Source organism: Columba livia, chromosome 3, assembly GCF_036013475.1.
Source record: "Columba livia isolate bColLiv1 breed racing homer chromosome 3, bColLiv1.pat.W.v2, whole genome shotgun sequence".
NCBI classification, from domain to species: domain Eukaryota; kingdom Metazoa; phylum Chordata; class Aves; order Columbiformes; family Columbidae; genus Columba; species Columba livia.
This window is the reverse complement of record NC_088604.1, coordinates 37,466,581-37,491,944: the sequence shown is the minus strand read 5'-3', so window position 1 is coordinate 37,491,944 and position 25,364 is coordinate 37,466,581. Positions and strand designations below refer to the sequence as shown.

The following is a 25,364-nucleotide window of genomic DNA, read 5'->3' as shown; positions in this document are numbered from 1 at the left end:
AAGTGTTAGTGAAAAACATACAACACTGTCAGTGTTTTAAACAATGCTAGTGCAGCTGTAGGTTTTGTTTAAATATTATTTTCTATTCAAACAATCTTTAAAATGAAGTTTTGTCACTTAATTCACACAAAATAAAGAACTGCTTTTCATACCACTGAATAAGCACTGTACTTGATTAGGTACATCTCTTTATCCAGTATGAATAGCTGCTGCACATGTATGTGTGTATGTGTAGGATATCTCTGAAAAGGATAAACGCAAACATTTTTTCACTCAGCAGACTGCTAGCTCTCAGTTGTCACCTCATAACTATAAATAATAGCTTTGGAGCTAGGTATATTTCAGACAGAGGCACAGAAAGAGCGAGCAAATAGAGTTATTTTTTTCCATATCATTGGCACACCATTGTTCCGCTGTGGTCAGTGGTAGGATGTACAAACAGTATTTCAGATTCCATAGGAACCTGGTTTGTATTTGTGCTAGGCCAGCATCATGTGTTACTCGACCGACTGGAGGGATGGGAATGATAACCAGCAGCTTGCTTGGGCAAGAAGGAAGAGGTGCTCTTCCTTAGTTAATAGAGAGACAGGAACTTGAAACAAAATCGGACTAAGATATATGTTTTTAGAACTCAAATTTGTCTACGTCAGCTAAGTTTTGTCATGGCAAAAGCACAGAGAGGAATATGGGAATGCTTTCACCAGGCTGTCTTCATCTGAAAAAACAAAGCAAGAAAGTGAGCAAATTTTAACCAGAACTTGCACCTTTGCCACCTCTGTGAGTCTTTAAATGTTAACATCTATGGAAGAAATACTATGTTGCTGTGGCTTTTCCTCAGTGCATTTGCAGGAAATGCCGAACAGTAATGCTCTCCAGTTTAAAACATGGGAGTCATGTGACAGAAGGAAAATGCACATGTAAAGCTGATTACTGGGCTTTTACAATATATTTTCTGCTAACTGTAATAAATTCTAAAGAATAAATTAGCTTGTTTTTGTTTGTTCAAGTCAACGTTTTGCTATAATTTATGTGGGGTGATAGCTGCTGCTGTGACATCGCTGGAGAAGAGCAGTGCAGTGGTTGCACACAGCAGTCCTCTGGCAATGACCTGCTGCTCAGATGCACCCCAGTTTTCTCCTGTCACACTAAGGGTGTTCTAAAATGGCCATAATTTACAGATTCCACCTAAAAGAGTTTTCAGCTAGCCCTGCAGCGTGTCTTTATGACCGTTTCCTGCACTGCATATTTATCCTTGGAGAATTACGAAATGCAGACACCAAGTGGTTGTTCGGGTTCACTGAATGCGCAGGAAGGATTTTTACTGATAATTTCAAATCCTGTATTAACTGCATGGAAAAAAATATTTAATATCATTAGTGATCTGACCATATAATTCCCCTTAGCACTTTATGGTATATTTTCATGCAGTTTTAAAGAAGGAGAATGAAAGAAGGAGAAACCATACTTGAATCTGACAAATCTAAAATTTTGGAAGATTTTTTCATGATGTTAACCCGCCATCTCAGATTCAGAAAATAATTGTTGTGGATTTCTAAATTTATATAAATGTAGACTGATGCTTTGCAGTTTACCTACCTGGAGTTGGATTGGCAAAGAAAAGGGCTTTTCTGTTGTTACAGTGGTACCCAGACAGCTGTGCAGCTGGTAAGTGGACTGCTTGGGCACAGAAGGTCACAAGGAAATATAGACCTGTTGGTTGCACAAAAGTTAAGAGCACCATGCGCTCTTCCAAAGTAAGTTGCTTTAACTCAGATTCCAGTTAAGGTTCAGTTTTATATTTAAAGTTGTTCTTGTGGAAGTTTTCTTACATCAGTAATGGAAATGTTAAATGACCTGCTCAAAAGTTGTATTTCTGCTTATTTTATGCTGTCTTTGTTATCATTAAGAGAATTCTTTGGGCAAATTACAGTAGAAGTAACTGGTGTTTTATAAATGTATCTGTACATTCCTATTTATTTCAGTACCAAAGGGCCAATGGCGGTTATGTACAGTAATGCAAGTTCTTACATGCTGAAGTCTGGTCCTGGGTGTATAATAAATGAGGTCTACTCCGAAGAATTTGGAAAGCCAGGAGGTTGCAGGGTTAGCCTGCTATGAAATACCAGGGGACTGAGGCCCTGATCCCCAGTCCGTTCCGATTTGTAAAAGCACTTCAGCACATATGTATCTCTAGGCATGTGTTTAAGACCCATTGACATCAATGAGACTTTAGCTGATGCTTAACCTCTGAGCATATGCTTAAGTTTCCTGCCGAATAAGCAGGGCCTTGAGCATGTGCTTAAAAATACCCTGCTGAATTGCTGATCTCTCTCAGGCCTCCAGCCTGCCCCAAATACAAACCTTTACTTGCTTCTCTAGGTCACTTGTTTTGGCGTGGACTTCAGATTTTTTTCTTCTTTAGCATTTCCTTTTCACTCAGCTGGCCAGATCTATTTTCTACAACCCGCATTATCACACACACATGGTGTTCATTATCACTCCACATTGTTCCACATTACAAAGCTGAGTACCCAGTTGGCTAATTCAGTGCTTTCAGTGAAAGTGCTGTCTATTTATAGTTTTCTGCAAATTTAAAATCCTGTATGGAAGAAGCTGTTGTCAGTTAAACAAACATATTGTTCATATTCAGGTGCTGTTGGGACACAAACTTTTCACTATAATCCTTTCACTCTCTTCCACTGTGAGACTTTATTACTGTATTAGGTGGGATATTTAAAGGCTCCAAAAATCCATTGTAGCTTTCCCAGACTCTTGGACAAGTTTTAATTACTGTTGGCCACAGTATTTACTGCAGAAAATTTTCTTCCCAAAAATACTATCTTGTTTAAGCTGAATTTTTATAGTATTATTTTATTTCCACTGGAAATCTTCAATTCTCTGCAGCAAATACATCCAAAAGTGTTTTTCATCTTGAATCAATGTTTCAGAGTGGAATATTTTACAGTTATTTTAATTTAGCATGTTGGGTTATTTTGGTAAAAAAAAAAAAATCAGTTTTTAAAGTCACACTGAAACTAAAATACTCCTTTAAAATTGTCCAAAATTTCCCATGATTAAAACCTAGAATTTCAAAGGAAGAAATTCAAATAAAGATTTTTTTTGCATAAAACTTTTCGCACATGAAAATAAGTTTTCTATTTTCTCCTAGTTTACAATGTAGAATTTACCTGGTGTCTTTTATTACTACCAAGAGAAGCCTGTGAAAGTATGCCCTCAATATGGGTTCGCTGCTTTGAATTTTTATGCAGTAGTCATCGTGTTAGAAGACCGACTGCACCAATCCAAGTCCTGGGTGTGAAAACCTCCAAAATTAATGAGTATAAAGATAAGTGTTTCTTCAGTTTAGTAAAGGAAAATGAGAGCTCCTGAATGTGCCTGCGGCTCATGGATTTCTCTTAGAATGTAGGATAATCTTAGCACATACCTGGGTGCACGTAAAAGGATAAGCAACTCCCAGTTCCAATAACTGTCGCTTTGCAAGTGATAAAGAATTACTTAACTGTTGTTTTTATTATGTATTTTTTTTTTTATTATGCCCACTTTCAGTTGTTTACTATTGAACATTCATGACTAAAAATGGTTTTTGCTGCACATACTGTTTAAATAAATTTCTTGGACAAATCCAAAAAAACACCCATCAGTGAACTGAAACTTAAGCTCGTACTCTTACTTGTCAAGAGATTCTAGATCCTTGTGTTACACCAAAACATAACAAACTGTTAAGACCATTTCATGCTTCTTTGGCTTCAAATAAACTAGGAGTACCCAGAAAAAGGTTTCCTCCAACTTTCATTTGCCTGCATCTGAATTTGCCAAAATTCAGACATTCTGCACGCTTTGCTCTTGGCTTCAGTCACTGTGCCTTACTAGAAGGGCAATAGATTTTGTTTTCCTTGCAGGTAAAGAACAGAAGCAGCATTTTTTTCCCTGGAGCATTGCGGTTCAGGCATAAGGGGGCATTTGATTTTACTGCCCATGCCAGCCCATGTCATTAGCTTGCAAGGCGCTGCCCCTGGCTGATGGAGTCCGAAGCTTCCTTGTGATAGGGCAATTTGTGGTATCGCCGCAGGCACCTGGGTCCTGTGCGAGTGCCAGTAACTGGAATGATCAGAGTGGGAATCCTCCAGAACAGGCGGAGTCCAACACATATTTTATAAGATTTGAGGACAGACCAGATTCTTACTTCAAAAAAAAAAAATTCCTTTTGCCTCATTTTGCTGACTCAGCATATTGTTTGCAGCTGGATCAGAGTGGGAATGCCTGTGTAGAAGAGTTATATGACTTTCTGGCAAAACGAACTAGTATGGAACTAATCGCAGCCCACCCAAACCTAGCAGGAGGCAGGGTTTTCCTTTCAATTAAAAGCATTCTGCTAGAAGGCAGCACACAATATCTAATGTGTGTGTGTGTGTATGAATGCTTAATAACAGCTTTCTTGGCCTTTGAGAAAAAAAAAAGTCCTTAGGAATGAAGATTACAGAATTTAAAGGAAAATATTAACCTGATAAATATTTCTCATCTACTGCAGGGATAGATCTGAAAGAGAAATTAGGAAGGCCAGTATTAATTGCATTGATCTTTGTTAAAATGCCTCTAGCAGGCTGGCATGGCTCTTCTTCACAGACCCTCTTGCCAAATGTTGAATCCTTTGCTTCTTGTCTCTTTGGCAGGTGTAAGACACTGGTTTCATCCTGGTTGTAAGGCAGGGCCGGTGGGGTGCAATTAGCTCCTAAAACACAGAGAGCTGTGATTTAGGACAGGAGTTTCACTGAGGAAAGCTCAGTCAGAGCTTGATGCAGTTGACAATTATGTTTTTGCTCATATTACTCAAATTACCCAAAAAACCAACTAATCCCTAGAAGGCTAAAATATTTGGATTAAACATGGTGAAAGGAAGCTCTTCAAAACATGCTGTCTTGTCTGCCAGGGGGTAAAAATGGGGTTTCAAGCTGCCTGCTGTACAAAAGAAATTGTGAGCAGGGAAGTTGGGAGTGGAAATAAAGCTGTGGAAGAGCAGGGGGAGGTGATCTGATCTATACTGAAGAACAGGCTGGAAATGGTGATGCCTGAATGATTTATTCCTATCAGGTGGGATAGGGATCCTTCTCAAAGGGCCAGAAGACAGGGAAGGGTAAGAAGGGCTGAGGGAGTCTGTAGAGGTGGCCTCTGGTGGGAAATGGGCTGACGAAAGCCCAGGGTGCTGTGAGGTGCCACTGAAGAAGAGCACGGGGTGCATGTGAAAAGTGGTGGCCAGACTGAAACCTGATGTTTGAGAAGTCCCCATGCCAGGCGGCTGAGGGAAGGAGACAGGAGCCTGTATTCAGAGAAAGGAGAATGGGAACATGGTGATGGTTTAGAGGTGGGGACCACAGCACCATTGTTGGTCAGGCACGACTGTGGGGAGGGGGGACCAGGGAAAGACTTTGGATCTACTGGAATGTTTGTGGTTCCACTGGAAGGAGCTGGGCTATTCTGCCATCATAAACATCATAACAGCCTTTCTCCCCCTCCTCTGACACTCATTATTTGGGGCATTGTACAGAGAACCTCTCTTCCTCCTCCTTTAGGAGTGTCCATAGTATTTTAAAATATTTTTATTTTCATGTTTTTGGCTGCTAAGTGAAAAGGCCCAGTTATCCACTGTGGACTTCTGGCTGCCTGTCTTTGAAGATTGGTATTTGAATAAGGATTATTTTCCATCCAGTAATAATGGAGAAAGATGTGATCTTGATTTTGTGGTGCAAGTTGCAAAAATAATTTCTGCTTGCTTGGTAACTCCATCCTTTGAAGTATCCACATTCTCTCACGGGTGTATGTGACCTCACCTTCTAGTTACCAAACTTTTCCAAATGTCGGATTACACTCAACACCAGATTAGGAATGTGCTTGACATTTCTTTATAAGGTGCAGGAAAATATCTGGGAAGAGATGAAAGCAGATACAAGTGTAACTGGGATATTGGAATAAATTATATATTGCTACTATTACACTTCTCTTCCTGTGCTTCAGCTTACCTTTGTGCTGGAGCTTTGGCTAACATTCAATTGTCTGCATACTTTCTGAGAACTCATGAGAAATTTGGTCATTACAAGTCCAAATCACCTCGGAAAAGGAACTGCAATGGTTTGCTCTGTAGCATTGACTTTCAGAAACAAACTGACAGAGTACTATTACACCCTTAATTATTTATGTCCACATCTTAAATTACAGGTGGCATTGCTGGTGCAGTGGAGTTGGCAATTTGATGACTATGGACTACTGGAAATGCCAGTACAGCGTTTGGTCCTGCTGCTATTTGTATCCAAAATTTACGTGTGGAAAACTGTAGTCCAGCACCTGAAAGTACTCCCAAACTGTTTTGTTATAGAGACATAAATATGATAAATGTTCTACAGAAGAATGAATGACTGATCAAATACCTCAGCAAGATGTATCATCTGTCTTTCACAGATAAACATTGTTAAAATGCTGAGACAAATTTTGCAATTTGGAATATGAAAGAAACAGAAGTTTTATGCAGGGCTATTCTATAGGAATGTTCAACTCTGGTCATGACATGAATAACGGAGGCATTATCAAGATAATAATCTCTGAGCATTCAATATTTCTTATTCATTCTTATTCAATAGCATTCCTGTGGAGCATTCAGTATTGTCTTGGCATGGCTTATATTAATACATTGTTGGTTTTCTTAGGCAGAATGAGTCTTAGTATTTATCTTAATTTTAACTTGTTTAAATGATTTCAATGAAGTGAGCAGAAAAATACACTAGGTGTGTCTGTTGAATGACATATGCTGGTCTGTTTACTTTTCTTAGTATATTTGTATCTGTTTGCTGCTCTTTTTTCCTGAACAGTTTCCAGTTACCAGCTCTGGGGTTAAAATGACCATATAATTAATCTCTTGTGTATTGACTCTCTTCCTTATTTGACCCTTAGTTCTGGCATTTATGAAAATGGCCATTGCCTGTGCTTTCTCCTCACCAAGCCCTGCTCCACTTTTCTCTCTTAGCAAGTTCCTTGTCTCTGGCCACCGTCTCATTACTTTCAGCAAACCAACACACCTATCTTTCATTCTGCTCTTTACACAGAACAATGCATGTGTCCTCTCTGCCATTTTCAGGCTTCCCTTTCCCTTTCCTTTTCCCTTTCCTTTTCCCTTTCCTTTTCCCTTTCCCTTTCCCTTTCCCTTTCCCTTTCCCTTTCCCTTTCCCTTTCCCTTTCCCTTTCCCTTTCCCTTTCCCTTTCCCTTTCCCTTTCCCTTTCCCTTTCCCTTTCCCTTTCCCTTTCCCTTTCCCTTTCCCTTTCCCCTTTCCCTGCTTTCCGTGTTGTAGTAGAGTCATCTGGTTGTGAGCAGGTACGCTGTTTTAGCTTTGCATGGTACCTTACTCAGAATTACTGTTCTTACGTGGGTGAGTTTGTAGCTGCTCATTCACAGCTGTTGAGTAGCTGTCAAGCCTCAAGTCTCTCCTGCTGACATCTCTTCAGTCCAGCGGCCTGCTTTGGCTTGATACCGCTTGGTATCTCCCAAGGAAGAACTCATGACTTAGGGACCTCTTTGATCATTCAAACATATTTTTTACTTCCTTCCAAATCATTACAATCCCAGTAGTGCATTCAGAACCCTTCTTATCCTCCAGCAGACTAGTGGGAATGGAATGGCAAATTAGATGGATTTAGTATTGGGACTAATCTGTCTTGATACGACTCTGTGGTTTTGTCTTACCACTTCATCTGCTGCCACTTACCCAGGGACTCCCAGAATGGTCATTTATAAGAAAAAAGCATGTTGTAGAGAGGACCTTAAGATGAATAACATTGGACTTAGCAGATTATGATATTAAAGGCTGAGCAGTACTTTCAATTTCCATTTTGACTCTTCCAATAATTTTGAAACCTATGTGTTTCTTTGGATCACCTTGTACTATGCTTTTTCTCATGAGGCTTTAGATATAATCTTGATTTCTGAACTCAGTGTTGTTTGAGCAAGGGTTTCCCAAGAGCTTCTTAACAAGTAAAAGCATTTTATGAAATTACCAGGTGGCCCCAGTGGTTTTTTTTTGCTTGTTTCTAGTAGAAGTGATAAGGGTTGCACATGTGCATCTGGGATCTGCATCTGTGGTCTCACCCTGAGCGATGCCTGTCACTTATCAGTTAGTCCTGCATAAGCGATAGAGACCGAAGCATCTACACACGATAGGACTGGGCAGAAAACTTTGCACCAGCCTGCTCTTAGGAAAGTGGGTTGCTCAAGGGCATGTTCTATGGTCACTGAACCTGCAAGAAACCCATATGGGGAAAGTTGAACCCTATCATTGGCAGAAACATGAGAGTGGCTGTGGGCCTGTTGTTATTGTTGACCTCTGTCTGTCAGGGATAATGTTTTCGTCTTGCTTTTACTATTGGGCATTGTGCCCTCCTAATCTATAATTAATTTAGAAGAGGCTCTGAGGTTTTTTTGGAAGGCGAAGAGACCACATGTTTTCTTGTGCAAGTGTTTAAGAATGACTACTGACTTGTGGCTGCTTTTCAAACCTGAGGGAATATTATGGAGAACACCAGTATCTGCCAATCAGTTAGTGTTGATTAAAAAGATTAGTAGTGAAGGATAATTTTGATACTGTAATTGCATTTCCTGAATAATGGACCTGTCTGTAATTAAGACCATCGTGTTCCTCACAGACACCCTTGACAATCTGAGATGTTTTGTAAAAATTCTTTATAAGCTGTGCTGGTTCAAAAGCGGGAAATAAGGGGCAGGGATCATAATAAGAAGGAATGTGAGTCTGTATGGGATTCACAGGCTGAGGTCTGGCATTCAAAGAGATCAGGAAGGGGAGATCATAAGTGAATTGGAAGGAGCACAAAGTTATTGGTGGCAGTAATGGAGGGAGGAGACCAGGATGGGTGTACTCAGCTTTGGGGAGCTACTGGGGCTATTAATATTGGTTAGGCCAGGGCAGATAGTCCTGCTCCAAATCTGCATCTAAAGGAGCTGTTCTTTACTGACTATGGAGAGAGCCAAGAGGAATTAGCATCTCTAGGCTAAAATTAGCCTGCCTGAGTCCTGGAGTAATAGTCTGGTATAGGAAATAACTGAGAAAGCTCATCTACTCCATCACTTACTCCACGGCAATTATTGACATTTATTGCAGGCATTGATGAAAATTATTCTTAAAACTCTTTGTTAACAGATTGGGACTGTTGAATTTCCACTGCACCACCTCACTAGTCTTCCCAGAGAAACAGATCTCTAATGGCTAAATGAAACTTCTTTTGCTGTAAGTTGAGAGCATTCTTGGCCAATTTGAAATGAGCCGTGTTCATGCTAACTGGTTAATCCCATTCACTGGTTTATCTTTAAAGTACTATCATAATTTTGTTGGTTTGGTGTTTGTTTATTTTTTTTTTTTCCTAGACTTAAATAGCGTGAGGTCCTTCAGTAATTTCTAATTTTTCTTATCTTTCTAGACATATTCTCCAGACTCCCCACAGGAGGCACACATCTTTCATGAAGTGCTGTGCCACCATCTGGTGATGAGACATGGACTGGAAGAATGAATGCTTTTTGACAGTGCCCTCATCACTGCTTTTTAAAAGAACTGCCATTTCTCCTGGACTCCTCCCCGGCCCCCCGCCCCCTTTTCCTTTTCCCTTCTAACCTATTAAAATGGCATTTATTGATGGCTGTTTTCTTTAAGTCTATCATTATTTTTGCTCTTTGCCTCTTCCTCTTCTAAAGAATCCACAGTCACAATTACACTCCTGCATTCCTTACCCTGTCCCTCCCTACTCCTTGGAGTGGAGTCCAGACAAGTCCTCTCCTTTTCACCCCAGGTTGAACACATTCCAACAAGTTGCCAGGAAGGAGTCAGCTCACATGTTGTAGACATCTAGATGTTAAGTACACAGGCCAGATATCCAGGCTGTCTCTCCAGTCAGTGGATACACAGGGGCACATCCAGGAGTGACAGAGTCCATTTTATAATATCAATCTAGGATTAATAACTCTTGTCCAGTATTTATCTCTTCGTTGACTATAAAAGTATTTGAGTATTTGGCCAATTTGGATGAGACAGGATTTGCAGTTGGGAAATTGTAATATTAACAGATTTTACTGAACACCGAATTAAACTCTTGAGGTCATTTTGATTACGATCATCACAAGCTTTGCCATGTAGATTTCCCAATGTTATATTATGCTGTGCTGTAATCCAAGTCAGTCCCAGTAGTCCTCTACCCCTTTTAACATTGTCCAAAGACCTTAAAGTGCAGGTCTTTCTCTTTTTGGACGTCAGAGAAAGTATATATGTGTTTAATATGTAAGACTTTTCCTGTCCCTCCTACTTGAATGAGCTGTAACCTCCTGTAAATACGCCAGTTCTATATATTGTCCAGTGAATCTGGCTGTGCCAGTGGAGTAATAATTTTGATCTTAGGTTCTGGTTCAATACTCTTTTTCCTCTCACTTCATTCATGGAAATGATATGGTTCTTTTCCCACTGTCCTCCTTTGGCCTTCTATAATCTTAGTGTAACTTTATCTTTTATGATTTTAAGTCCCACTTGCAGGCTGCCCTCATTTAAGAATTTCAAATTCTAATGTCCACTGGTTCTGATTTAAAATTGTGCTCATTACGCTAGCAAGCCAGTATGCAAAGGTATCCTTCTTAGTTACTAGGAAGCTTAGGATGTGAGGGAGGATATTAGGATGGTGGGCCACTAGGGAGAAAGCATGCAGAAAAGGACAAAACACAAGCCTAAACCTGTTTGGCTTTGAAAGTATTTCTCACCAGAAATTTGAAGGACAAAATTAAAAATAGAGTTTCTGTCCAAAATTTTGCAGTCCTAGTAAACCTCTTCACTGAGGTAAAATAAAACGGTAGTTTTAAAAAACAATAGTAATCTCATAGGAAAACAAACAAGCAAAGCAAAACAAACAAAAAACCCCCCCAACCAAACAAAACCCTCCTAAAACAGAAACCCACCAAACACACAAACAAACAAAACCTGCACAAACCAAAAGCAAGTTAGTTTTATTTTAGCAAAACTATTTTTTTGTGTGTTTTGCTCCCGGTCTCTTTCACAGATGCTTAGGGAATTCTACAGTGTAGTAGTGAGGAACTTGAAAGTGTATATGAAATATAAAAGAAGAGAGTAGTAGTTTCTCACTGAAAATTTAGTACTGTGAAGTAGTTTGAAGCAGGGTTTTTCTTCATTCTAAAATTAGTTTGAGTCCGAGAGATTTTAGAAGAACAAACCTACATGCTTGGCAGTGATGTAGGTGATTTCCAGCCCACTCCAGTGTGAAATGTTGTGTTCTAGGCAGGCAATGAAATTCTCTAATGCTCTCATTTTTTCCACTGGCCTCAGAAAAATGGCAAACCTGGTTGTGATTGTACTTCATTAAATAAAATAGCTGTTAAGCAGTGTTTCAATGTATTTCAGTTAATATCCAGTTACTGTAGACCAGGCCCCACCTAATGCATCCCATCAGACTTAAACAGTTTAACAGGTTTAATGTTCTGCATCAGTTTCAGAATTTTAGGTGATTGTTCAAGTACCGGATTTGCAAATATGATACTGGACTACATTGGCCCCTTCTTGTGAGGAGGCAAAGCTGTTTGCAGTCTCAGCCTACATGTCACATCAAGCTCTTTGTAACTTTTTCTGTTGCTTTCTGAGAGCTTTTAGAGATGATTCATTATACCACCTAAATGAGGTCTGAAGCCAACTGAGTCCGTCTCTGCAAAACTCCTGGTGTGTTCACTGCCAGTCTCATTTGAGAGTCATCTGCTGTATCCTCTCTTCCACTGTACCAGTGGTGGCCGTGTGGGCCTAGACCCTCTCTGTGCTTGAAAAATAGCTGAACCTGCTGGGAAATGCTGAGAGTGGTCTGGTAGATGGTCAAGGCTGAGGTGTGTTTATATGAGGCAATGAAGAAGTTACCGATGGCAGTTATGCAAGTGAAGGAGCTCTTTGTTTAACAAAATGAGTAATAAGAACTTGAATTAATGTGTGTAAAATAACAGCACTTCAGTAAGTAATGTAAAAGTTCATACGTTAATTTCCTTGTTTTATGTGTTAATGTTGCTTCTCTGTAATTTCTACATATCAGATTTGTAGGTATTCAAGCCTGAAACCTAGTTGTAGATGTGCAAATAATACTTTTATGGGGTTTCGCTTACAGAACTTGGTCCCTAATTTTAGGAAGCAGGAAAGTTCAGATATTTAAATATTGTTATATATGTATATATATATATTTATAAATATTACAAATACAGATAGTCTGTAGGTCTATTCTCCAATCACAGACTCGAAAAGAACCATCATTTTGTGACTTGTTAAACTTCTGAAGAACAAGGTTTTATTTGTAAATAGGACTCAGAATAAAACTCTTCAAGGTAGTTCACTGTAAGAGCAGGAAGACCAGACCCTCAGCAAATTTGAAAGGTAAATTAACATGGCTTCATTGAAGCCAGAGAAGCTGCATCCATTTATACCAGTTGAGGATGACATATTTCCTGGGTCTGTATTGCTGAGAGGCCTGGAAATGGGTGGAGGCATGAAATTACTTCAGTATTATTACTTCAGCGAGACCTTCTGCACATGTTCCTGCCATGGGACCACCATGGAGCATTTGTTTGAGGAGCAGTTTTGTCACATCAAACTAAATGAGTTTCTGTTGCTGCTCTCAGCACCCAGTCCCATCAATGGCCCTCACATGGCTGCTCCAGCACACAAGAATGCATTCAGGCAGGAGCTGGGATCAAAGCTTACTGTCTCTGCTGAAAATGGGAGCCTGGACAGAGGACAGAGCACTCCTGTGGAGCAGCACGCCCGGGGTCTGTGCTCATGGGGGAAGACGGAGGTGAGCTGAGTACAGCTGGCGGGTGCTGACTTCGGTTCTGCTCCAAGTTACATGTCTTCGCTTGTGTTTCCTTCCATGTGAAATTTTGTTTATATGTATTTAATTTACTTTAATGATTTACTCTAATTTGCCTTTCTTTGTTAGACTTCATAGAAAAAAATCTAAGCTGTATATCAAAGAAAAAGTCATGCCAACTGAACTAAATTGCCTGATGTAGGTTTTCCAAGAGTCAGTGACTGACATTAGCTTTAGCCTTGCCCTTATTTAGTTTTTCAGATTTTGCTGGGGCTAGAGGTGGATCCAGGGTAGTTTCCTGCTTACAGGTTGCAGCAGATATCTCAGCCGGCATGAGCTCCTTTCTCCTCAGAAACTGAGTTTCTGAACATGGACAGGCAACTGAGCAACCAGTTTCATGAGACAAAAGCTCTACCAGAAAAGTGGTCCCACTCCCACTCCTACATACTCCAGCCACTTACCTTGGTCTGGCTGTGGGACTGAGACCCTGCTGGGAGTTGATTCAACTCAAGTGGCAGAAAACAAGCCCAGAAAAGCAGTAGATTATTTTCTACTGTGTACCAAGTTAAATTGCTACAGCAAGAGTCCCATGAGCATCCCAGCTAACACAAGAGAAGGGATGGCATTGCGTGGCTGGGAGTAAGAGAGGAGGGAAGGGGAGTGAGACACCCTCTCTGACTCCTTTTGGGAGTGCACTTAGTTTGCTCTGTAACTAAATTGGTTGCTTGTGGAGTTTTCAGACAGAGGAGGGAAGTGCCTGATGCATTCAGGCACCTAAAAGGTTAGGCAGTTCTGGAAAGCAGGCAGAATGGATTACTGTTGATGTACGTGGGTTTTAGAGGCTGAAGTTCCATTTTTGGCTAGATTTGAGCAAGCCGGATCCCACCCTGAAAGATCTGCTTATAAAACAAACAAACAAAAGAGTTGTTCTCTGTTTTTCACTGGAATGCCACTAACTGTGTTAATGACAATGGGGACCACCAATAGTGTGAACTCCCTGTTCTAATGCAATACTTCCAGGCTTCTTTAAACTGCATTTTATAAGAGGCATCAAAGGCAAAAAAATTCTGCATTAGCTCTATGGGAGTTGTGTGCATACATGAGAGGGCAAATTTGGCCCCCAGTGCTCTCCCTGCAGTGAATTTGAGTCTCTGATAGCATCAGTGCAAGAAGAATAGAGCAGTAGCTTAGGAGGCATGTGGCATTTCCTGGCTGGGTGCAATGGATTCCCCAGCTGAAACCAATAAAAATCAGTTCAGGAAGAATTTTTCAGAAAATCAGTGGTGAAATTGACAGTCTTGAAATGCTCACACAATTCTTGCAGCTGTGGAGTCCTTAAAGTCAATGAGTTCCAGGAAAAATGACAATAGTTCTGGAAACTTTCCCAAGACTGCCTCTGGGCAAGCATTCAGAATAGCTCGTTTACTCTACGATGCTAATTCATTAATCATTAGAGATACTTTTGTTCAGTTTTCTTTGAAGTTGGCCACAACTTTTCTTTTCTCCTAAGATGAAATGTGGTCAATTATATCCATACATAGATTTAACACGGGGCAGGTTCTTCTCTTTGACAAATTATTTACTAGCTATGTCAACCGAGACTTCTTGCTCTCTGATGTTTCTCAATTGTATATACTGACCAGAAAATGTTGCAAGTTGTCCAGTTTTACTGTATTAGATCGGCTTTCCTTTCAGCTCAGTCCTCAATGTTCTCAGTCACTGTGGTAAACTTTGATGTGATTGGTCCTTAATTTTCTTATTATAGGACACATCATTTTTTATGCTCGCAGCCAACCATAGCATTACCCTTTCAAAAGCATGACTAGTCCAGCAGTACCCCTTCTCAAGAAACTGATAGGTTTTGACAACCTCCCTTGCCTTTCCTGCCTTTCCTTCCATTTCTGAGCTGATGGGTGACCAAACTTGAAGCCAGATGGTGTCACAGCACTCCTCTGAGAAGACTTAGTCTTACAGAGACTGTTTCACAGCTTGGGCCCTCCAGGTCTACGGACAGACTGGAAAGAGTCTACTCTATCTCTCCTAGTCCTCTTTAGTGTATCCGGCCTCTCCAACAGGCTTTCTCCTCTCCTGTGGGTGAGGTTTCACCAGGCAGCTGAGTCAGCCCACGAACTTGCTGCTGCTGAAAGGGGCAGGCTGGTTCCTGGGCACACGCTCCATTTGTCTCCCTTCTGTCATCTTTGGGATGTGTCTGATCCATTAGCTCACTAAAGTGGTGAAAACTATTCACTTTTTCTTGATTTGTTTTGTTGTGTTGTGTTAGATTTCTGCCAGTTTAGTGAGCTGAATTCACTTTTTAAGGGGTCAAGTAAATGCCAGAGCTGGTGAAAGGGAAGGGTAGGTCTCCATAGCTGGCAGCGAGAGAGGGAGCGGACATGATGGTGGTTAAACTGAGCTGTTTTGGCAGATGGTGGCAGCTGCTGCTGCATTTTGAGTGTTTCTGAGAGCACTTGCTGCACAGAGTGTCTCAGGAGAGATTGACAGACGGTGCTCGGTTTGTGCATCTGAATGTCTAAGGTGGGCATTGAGCTGCTCAGGCATTTCATTCCGGGGTGTTTCCCAGTGGCTGTCCAGAAATGAAATTGGCAGAGGGAACTGTGGATTTTAGGCATGTGGCATTAGGGGAGAAGTAAACATATTTGGGGCTGGCAAGAGCCACTATATGCTGCAATTTTGGGTGTTATTATCTAAATTCTACCTAAGGTCTCTTTTGCTGCGGACATTTCTTCCTTCTGTCTAGCCAAAAAAGTTGTGGTGGTGAGGATGGCTGTTACAGTAGGACATTGTACTGGTACTTGGAGGCTGTATTTCAGCATGTAGTGCTGAAAATTACCAACAAGAGATGCTTAACAAATTCTCCAGTAGGCAAGATACTCTGAGACATGGCAGGGCTGGGGAGCAAGCTTCCACCTCACTGTAATGTTAGAGACGTCAGTGCGGGTCCTGCTACCCACTGTTTTGGGCAGGACAGGATTGCCACTGAAAAATAACAGTGTGAGCTCCAAGGAAATGTGCTGCTGGCTGGGATCCCAAGCTCTGAAGAAGTCTGTATCTTCTTGTAGGTTGTTCTAGATGTCTGCCTCTCAACTAGTCACTCAAGGTCAAGAGAAGTAGACGACTAAGGTAACATGAATAATTCCCTATTCTAGATACTTATCCTGCAAGATAGATTTGCCCAAGAAATACTTCTTTTTCTCCATTGTCTAGAAAACCTAGCTTGGACAACAAGTTTCCATATAGATATCCACATCTAATCAGGTGAATCAGGGTTTGGGCAACCACACTGAACTGTCCTCCTCAGCAGGGGCAATAATGTAGTCACTTTCTGTGTGATTAATTATGGAGCGGGAGGAAAAGGGAAGTTCATCAACACTGTTTTCTTATGTATGAAGCTGCTATATGTGTTCCTGACGACTGTGTTCAGCCGATTTCTGGGTGGCTCTGTGGCTGTAGGAAGGCTGTGTCAGTCTTCACTTGAGTGGAAGGGATGCGGGTCTAGACAGAGCTACAGTCAAGTGAAGCTATGCCAGAACTTCAGATTTGAATGGGACACTTTACTGGGAAGGAAACACAGAGGTCTGAAATTATCTCGGTAGATTTGGGGAAAAAAAAAAAAAAAGTAGTAACTGGTCTTATTTTCAGTAATCTGGTCTAGAAGTCATCAGGCAAATTAATTTAAATGCTTTAGCTGAGCAGTTAAAATGCTGAAGCTCAGCCTCCTGAAACATCTTCAGGCCACTTAATTCTGACTGATTTGTACATGTGAAGTTTTAAGGCTAAATAGTTTTAGCAGGGTGTTCACACACAGAGGAATCAGCTATACAAATAGAAAAGTAAAGTAAGTCTTTAAATATGTCTTCTCTCTTAATTGTGCTTTGCCAATTAAATTGAGCTCTTGACTTGCGCCTGTGGAAGTTTTCACATTTGTTGATAGGCTTTTCAGTTCTACTTTTCTGTTTGCATCCTTTTTACTTTATGGGAGGAAGTGAGATCAGTTCCTAATATAAGCTGAGGTGAATTGCTTATGCATGAAGTGAACTTGAATTTCTTTGTCTTTCTGGAGTCACGGGCTGTTCTTTTACAGCACATGGAAAGTTTTTTTAACATTTTTTTTTTTTCTTATTGTCTTAATACAGCAAGAACTGCTGAACAAACTGAGTTGGTAGCTACTTTGTCTTTTGGACACACAACGCATAATACACAGGTCTGTCAGAATGACGTATGTATAAAAATAATGGTGTCAAATATGTTTCCCCTCCTTCATATAATACAGACACCTAAGAACGTCTCACTTGTCCCCGTGTTAAAGGATCTCTTTGAGATGTTGGCTAAATACAGTGTAGACAAATGCAGATCTGCTAAATATCTTTCATATTATTTGAGATAGCACATCAGATGGTCTGAGCTTGTCTTGGAACGATAAGCAGCCTCGCTGGACATTTTGACATGAAAAATAAGTGATTTACACATGAGGTAGAGGGTAGAGAAGGAAAGGAAGTAAGCAAGAAGTACCAGCCAGAGAGTGAAAGACAAAGCAGGCCTCTCATTTGTTTAATTTGATGTCATGGGATACTTGGGCCTCTTGAGGACCATATTCATGCACCTGATGCAATCAGCCGCTCCTACCAATGACTTCAAGCCTGAGAGTTACACCCATCTACATCAGGGGATGGTAATGTTCCTCAAAGAATACTTAGCTCTTTCGGGATTTGACCTTTAAGCTACTCTATTTTGTCATTTGTTTTCTGACCAATCCCATTTCTGTGATTTAATTCTAAGTGCTTTAAAACTTGGCTTACAGACTGCAGAACCACACAGACGAAGCAGAGGTAACTTTGGAAAACTACTTATCCAAGGAAGCAACTATTTTTGTTACAAAATAGAGATGGTTTTGCTCAAAATCTGAATTCTGAGCCTTCTCTTTTATTGTTTTTCTATTAGACTAACTGGTAAAATAACACAGATAAGCTTTCAGGTGTACAAGTCCTCTTTCAGATATGAAGCAGAAACAGCAAATGTCAAGTTAAGGGTATAATTCGTTGCATGTGTCTGTGCCCTGTTCTGTGAACACTTGTTCTTCATGCCAGTCTCTATCTGTGGACTCCTGTGTTCTGCTGATAACCATTTGCAATGGCTTCTACTGAATTAGGTCAGAAAACTGATGCAGTTGAGGAATGGCTGTGTTTTGCTTTTTACATTCCAGCCAGGTGAACTCTTTGATGTGTCGCTGCCTGAATGCTTCTCTTGGCACAAGGGAGAAAAGAACTGAGCACAAAGCAGCATAGGTTGACACTGAACCAGGTGATGGTCTTGGCAGGCCAGCTCTAGCAGTAGGCTGTGCGCAACACAAAGTTAGGATTTATCGATATGATGTGGAGCTTGTACTTAGGAGTATTGATCTCAGCTTGTATTGCAAAGAAACCTATCCTTTGAATCTGTTATCTGGCTTCCTTCTCTCTTATCCAGGCAACTTCAGATGTCTGTGTTATGGCCCATACCATGTGTCCCTGCTGTCCTTTCCCCTGCCTTTCCAGTTTGTCATGTATGTTTTTATGTGTTATCATCATATTGAGAACTAGAAAATGCAGGTGTCTCACCATTCTTTCCTTTCTCTTGCTGAAGGACATTTTTTGTTGCCTTTGCACATTATCCTCTTTTCTACCCATAGCTCTTAAAACTCTTCCATTCACTGCAGAAATTTCTCCTTGAGTTATTCTTCTGCAGTTCTCTTTTGTGATATCTGCCTGTGTGTCCCATTGATTTCAAGAACATCTGACATTATACAGAACGTTTGAAATCTCTTGCATGTTTTTGAGTAGATACCTGAAAATGGATTTGGTGAAGTGAAGGTGACAAAAACCCACTGAAATTCATTTTATGGCTGACTCATCACAGCTGGTCCAGTGGGGCATATTGGTCACAATTTCCACCTTAGTGTCCTGTCACAAACTCAAAGAACTGTTGCATAAAGGATGAGAGCTGTGCTGCAATGGGTTTTATCTGTGTGCAGTAACTCTCAGTTTAATTGTGTCCCTATTTCTGAAACTGGGAACAGTACATTCCCGGGAATTATGTTTCTGAGAAACAACGGCAGCACAAAATGGCATGCCTCACTGCTGGGAGTGACCCTTTGAAATAAAATAAATGTTCTCTGACATTCTTCCTCTCTTCATTGTAGCTTAACTGGCATCAATACAAAGGTTTACATCTGTATTAAAGATGTTGGTGATTGCTGAATGCATGATACATGGATGGCCATTATCATCTGCAGAGAGTTAGTGTACTATGCATATAATCAATCAGATTCTGTTCATGTCAGGAGCTGGCCAGCTCATTACAGCCTGTATCATGTTAACCCTTGCGGTGGAGCGATAAAAGGCAGAAATATTCTGGAACAGGCCAAGTAGTGATCCAGCCTGCCTACTTTTTCCTGCCAGCCCTGTAGACCCGTAGATTTCTTAGACATCAACTCAGACAGCCAGAACATTTACATTTAGCCATTTATGTCTAGTCTAGAGTCTATTTCTCACTCACTCAAAAGAGGAGTTCATTTCCCGCTTAGCACTGCCCTGATATTAAAATTCTAGGCAATCTGGTACTGATTCTCGTCAGGAAAGCAATTGTCATCAGCTGGAACACTGTCATCTTCCTTTTGCATGATGGGGTAGTGGTAAAAATACACCGGGGAAGTGGGAGGTGGAGTGTCAGGGATTGGCTCAAGGAGCGTGGACATGAGTCCACCAAGCAACTGTACGAGCAGAGCCCATTTTAGTTGACATAAGTAGGCCTTAGTTAGCTTGTCTATTAGGCCGTGGGAAAGGGGGGAATGGAAAAGTACTAACTAAGGCAGGGTCAGGATATCCTTGAAGAGATAAGAGTCAGAAGAATGCGGGATGCGCATAGCTAGCTAAACCCAAGTAGGTGGAGTAAGTAAATGTAACCTTTTAGTGCTTAGCCTATTAGATAGAGACAAGTATGCATAATTATGGTATTTGGTATAAATGCACGCTATCTCGGGCAATAAATTTGAATCATGCTTTATCACTCACATTGTGTCGGCCTGCTTGTTTTCTTCAGCCGCGTACTCGCAGTGGAGAACAGGAGTCCAGCTCTAGTCCTGCACTGTGGGCCGTGCCTGGACCAAGGGCAGAACTGGGATTCCAGACCATGCTTCCAGGGATCTTTTGTTTTATCCAACGGCAAATAATTTAATTAGAGTGAAAAAAAGAATTGAGACCATGGTCTGGAAGCTAGCTTTGTAATGTGCACACACGCTAGTGATCAGCAAAGAAAGATGGTAAAATAATAAAGAAAATAATGCATTTTATGGAAGAGTTAAATAACACTGATAAAACTACTTCAGTTAGATATATAGATTTAAGGACCTTTATTGACTCTGTTGTAAAGGAAATAAGATAATCTATCTGGCCTCATAATCTGTGAAAGACCTTGATCCCCGGCTTTGTTGCTCTACTGATGTCTGACAGTCATGATACTCTCTTAACTGGCCATATCAAGCCACAGGAGGAGATGGGGCTTCAGCAACAGCTGGAGAAAGATTATATCTCTCTAAATCAGTCATTTTGCTATGACCTTTTCAAGGAATAGGAAAAAATCAGTTACAGGATGCTGAACTTGCACTGAAGAATAGTCCAGCGCATGTCTCAGGACTCTGAAGATGTCTTCAGGCATGTGCTCCCACCTCTTGAATTGACTGCGCTGAGATCTGAATCCTTGTAAACAGCCAGGGAGCCTCTTAAAATAGCCTTTATTTTTGCAGTGAGATGATGACATCTTTGAAACTGTAGTCAGGCTTTGAAGCTGACAGTAGCAAAGCTGAAGCTTCTGGAACTGCAGCCCCAGACCCTGGCACAGATGCCTGCTCTTCACCCTGTGTTTGGTTTATAATTGTTGGCATAATTTTTGAGTTGTTGGAATCTCAAGAATAAGAAATTCTTCTAATCTAAACAAGTAAAATAGCACTATAAATAACATTTAATCTTCATTGTGACTAAATTAAGTGAAACAAGAAGTTATTAAACACATTTCAATTCATTGCCATAGCTTCTCTTAGATTTTATGGAAGCAGGAAGCTGCAGTTGAAAGCAGGGAAAGACAAAGGTTTCTGACTGAGCCAAGGATGTGGCACAGCTGGGAAAAAAGTAAATATAAATCTCGGGCAAAGTATTGCTAGCAGAGGCATTAAATAAAAGAGGAATTTTTCTGTGTGGTACTAAAATGACCTTAGCTGAATTCTTACACAATTCTAAATGACTGTGTTGAAAAAAATAAAAGAGAGAGAGAGAAAAAAAAAGAGTGAAAAAAAAAGAAAATAAAAGATTCAAACTGGAACAGGTGCAGAAAACGGTGGAAGAGGAAGCCTGCTTTAGGAGGGAAGACTCAAAAAATTGATATTTAAACTAACTGATGAAGGCTGAGGAGGAGTGTGAATAGTTTATAAATATATTTTGTGGGTTAGGAGAACAGAGACTAAACACTATTGGGAACTACTCAGTATTATCTAACTCTAGAAGAAAGGCACATGGCTGCAAATGGATACAGATGCGCTTAGACTGAAAGTTAGAAGAACGTCTGTAAGTATTGAAGCAACAAGGTACTGGTTATTTTGTCCTTTTCCTTGTAGGACTACTGCCCAACCCTAACCAGTGTCAAATCTTCACCAAGTGGGAAGGGTTCAAAGAAAGAGGAAACACAAGGAAAATAATTACGTCAGGAGGAGAACTGGTGAAAACTGAAAGGACGTGGTGTGAGGGTTGAGAAAGAGATTGCTGAAGGATGGGGGACACTGAGTGCCCAGGGAACTGGTGGTCACTGCCTGGTGTGCTGGGCTCTACTCAGAGATAAGGATGGAGGAGGGATTGCACATGTCACCCCCAACCTGATTTGCTGGGACCCTTTCTGTCACATATTTTCCTCCTTTGGACCTGTGGGGCCAGTTTGGCCAGGGCCAGGAGGACATTTTTGAAGAGAGATCCTACGATTTGGTGGGAGTTGCTTTCTAGCAGGGCTTATAGAGGTTAAAAAGTTACATTTAAGTTTAGAGTTCTCTGAACAGGAGAGAATTGTATGTGGTAGTTCCATGTTGAGCAAGGTGACAGCACTCTATAGGAATGATTCCTATAGTTTTCTACTCCTAGCCTCTCAAGAAAAAGCCCCAAGAAAAATAATGCTTCCTCCAGTCAGCAACGTTACTGCTACAGTCTGAAATCTTGGTTTGCCTTAGACAGAACCGATTAATTACGCATAAGGCTCATTAGAATAATAGAATCATAGAATAGTTTGGGTTGGAAGGGACCTTCAAAGGTCACCCAGTCCAACCCCCCTGCAATGAATAGGGACATCTGCAACTAGATCAGGTTGCTCAGAACCCCGTCCAGCCTGGCCTTGAATGTTTCCAGGGTTGGGACATTAGAAACCTCCTGACTAGCATTAATCTGCCATTATATCTTTGGGAAACTTAAGTCTTTTTCTGGCTGTTCTGTTTTTCTTTTCTTTTCTTAGGAGGTATGGCTTCAGGTTTCATATCAAGCTCTGATCACAGTAACAAAGCTGGACAGGGCTGGTTGTAATGACAGCTGCCTGTGTGATATTGACATGCAGCAGAGTTTGACTGTAAGGTTCTTTTAACCTAAAAGTGGAAAAATGCTTCTTGGATTAGTATCTTTACATGTCAGTATTTCATTCACTGCATAGAAATGGGTGAGAGACCAGACAGGCTTTACAGTGTTATTTGCCAGAATCTGTCTTGTGAATACATCTTTCAAGAACTTGGCATTGTCAGGTTTTTAATGTCTCTGAGAATCAGATAAGAATAGAAAGAAACTCAGGACATTGCAGCAAGACCCGAATGCAAAATTGCTGAAGCTATTTCAATAGGAGTGGAAATGAAATGATTTCCCACTTTCTTTGGGAAACTTCATCAGACTTCACACCATATTCAGACTGGAAGCTTAATTACAACTATGTTGCTCAAAGATGTTTTGTAATTACTCTTTTATTTTCCCTTCTCAGCTCTGCAGCTAGTTCTAGTCCCTATGAACTCATTGGAAGAATTGATGCCACTAGAGCTATGCCAGATTACACATCCTGAGAAGCTCATTTCCACACCAAAATCTCTTCAGATTGCATTTGATATGAAATAGGTTATTTCTGTGATATTACAAGATGCCATGTATTTAACATGTAAATAAATATGTCAATGCTATTGTTGGATGAGCTCCTGCAATCAGTTTGAGACATCAGAGAGACTCTGGTTTATCCCTATTTTACCTGGACTCATTTTTCAAACCGTAATTATTAAACAGCCTGGAGTATATACTCAGGAAGACACAGGTTCACATACAGTAACCCTAAGTGGAAGTGGTAATTTTTATTGAACATTTTGCTGTTAACCATTTGACAAGGAAAGGAAGACAAAATCCTGTCATTTGCCCAGTAGCTGAGCTGTTAAGGGATGGAGGTAGCTTCGGCCATCACTTGGAGTAGACACTGAGGAAGGCAGCACCAGAAGGACATTCTTCATAAATGTATGAGCTGAGTGACATACAGTGTGGCAACAACTGGGACAAACTCTGGGAACTGACACTGTGAACCAGATAGCAGCCCAGGAAAACACCTATAATGATGTCCACTAGAAAAGCAAGTTTCACAGGGCCATCTTAAGTCTGCAGCCTCTAATGGGTGTTTCTTTGACCTTAGCCCAAATAGTAATTATCTGTATCTACCAGCAGTCACACTATTTATGGGACAATTCCTCTCCTGAATTTGGTGTTTTTTCTACCCTGTTTTACACATTACCTCTTCCAACACTGCTCTTTTTTACAATCGAGGTGTTGGACATACGTTTAAGCATATTCTTTCCCCATAGTCTTTTATAATGTTGCAATGATAAAAACCATATTTATTTTAAAATAAATTAAATACAAAGCATATATTTTACAATGCTGCAAAGCCCTTTCTTCCAAGCAAGAATGACCTAGCAATACACCTAGAAGAAGCAGAGACCTAGAAGTATTTTGTTATCAGACAGATTTCCTGGCTTTGGTTCATTTGTACTTTCTTCATCTGGTACCATTAAAAAGATCATCCTACTTTTGTCCGGGATTTATCTTACCTGAATTTAGGTGTTCAACTTGGAAACCCAAGCAGGAGTTTAGTCAAGACTACCTCTGTCACTGAGACAGGCACTGCCGTGTTTCATCTTGCTCATTTTAAATAGCTGATCAAGGGTGGGATGTCCCAGCCTTGGAGGCACTTCTCTCCTTCCCTTCACGACAGCTAGAATTTAAGATGAGCTTTAAATAAGCATTTAACCTTGGAATGTTCACCTTGAGATGGCATGTAATAAACCTGCACTGTTTAGATAAATGCAATTTTAACTCCAAGGTATTCAAACTCATTACCAAGTGTATTTAGTCTTAATTATGGCCACACTTATTTTAAGTAACAAGCTTTAATAATGATACTCTCAATAATTAGTATTTTACATACTGGTGCTACAAGTTTCACAACCTCATTAGGAGTTAGCGTTTTTTCCTCTTGCTGTCTGTATCAATTGGACATTTAAAAGAATTTGCTTAACTTGTATTAGTTATGGTATGTCTTGAACGGCATACACTTGAGATAAAAAAAAAGTGGCCAGTTTACACAGATTAAAAACATGTGATTTGAAACAAACATGCATTTAAAAAAAGGAAACATTTGGAACTTGTTAGCTTTGTGAGAGCTTCTTGCAAATAGATGTAATTCTAATGGTCTTAAAGATCTATACAAAGAAGAGAAGGACTTTATCTTCTTGACCTCTGAAGCAGAATGACTGGCAAGTATTGGGACTTAATTTGTTGGAAAACAAATGATCTCATGGTTTAAATGGCTTTGTCAGTGGGTGCAGTAAGAATTATGAAGACACAAATCACAGGGAATGAAAGAAATTTGGTTCCACATCATTTTATTATCACGAATGTTTTCAGTAATGCATTTATTCTAGTATTCTCTATGCTGATGTACAGTAACATCTGTTAGTCAGGGAAGCCCAATTTTTAGAAATTGTCTTGACAAGGCACAAAAAGATCAAGTAGCTTGCTCAAGGTCACACAGAGAGTGAGATTTAGTTTGTGTTTGCAAAGAAGTATTGCCTGGATCCCAACCTTTTATTTAGCTGTTAGAGCTCATATTCTCCTTAATATTTGGAACTTGTTCCATATAGCACATGATTAAAGTGCTTATGGCTACAGCTTCAAGACCTACTGCTATTTGAGTTGGAACCTAAAGCATTTCTACTCAGAGTGCCTATTAAAGGTATTAGATAGAAAACTAAACAAAGCCATTTTGTAATATATAGCTCTAATAATTTGGAAAAGCCAAGCTTGCAGAGGATACTGCAGCTGCTAACATCGTAATAACTAATGTGCAGTATTTTA

The 25,364-nt window shown here is 40.3% G+C and overlaps 1 long non-coding RNA gene across 1 annotated transcript in view; it reads left to right on the top strand.

The window, feature by feature from the left end:
* Window positions 1–11,652, top strand: part of LOC135579006 (uncharacterized) — a 28,471-nt gene extending 16,819 nt beyond the window's left edge. The window contains exon 3 of the long non-coding RNA XR_010471230.1: window positions 9,493–11,652. This is a non-coding gene — a long non-coding RNA (uncharacterized LOC135579006). The remainder of the gene's footprint in view (window positions 1–9,492) is intronic.
* Window positions 11,653–25,364: the final 13,712 nt, after the last annotated feature.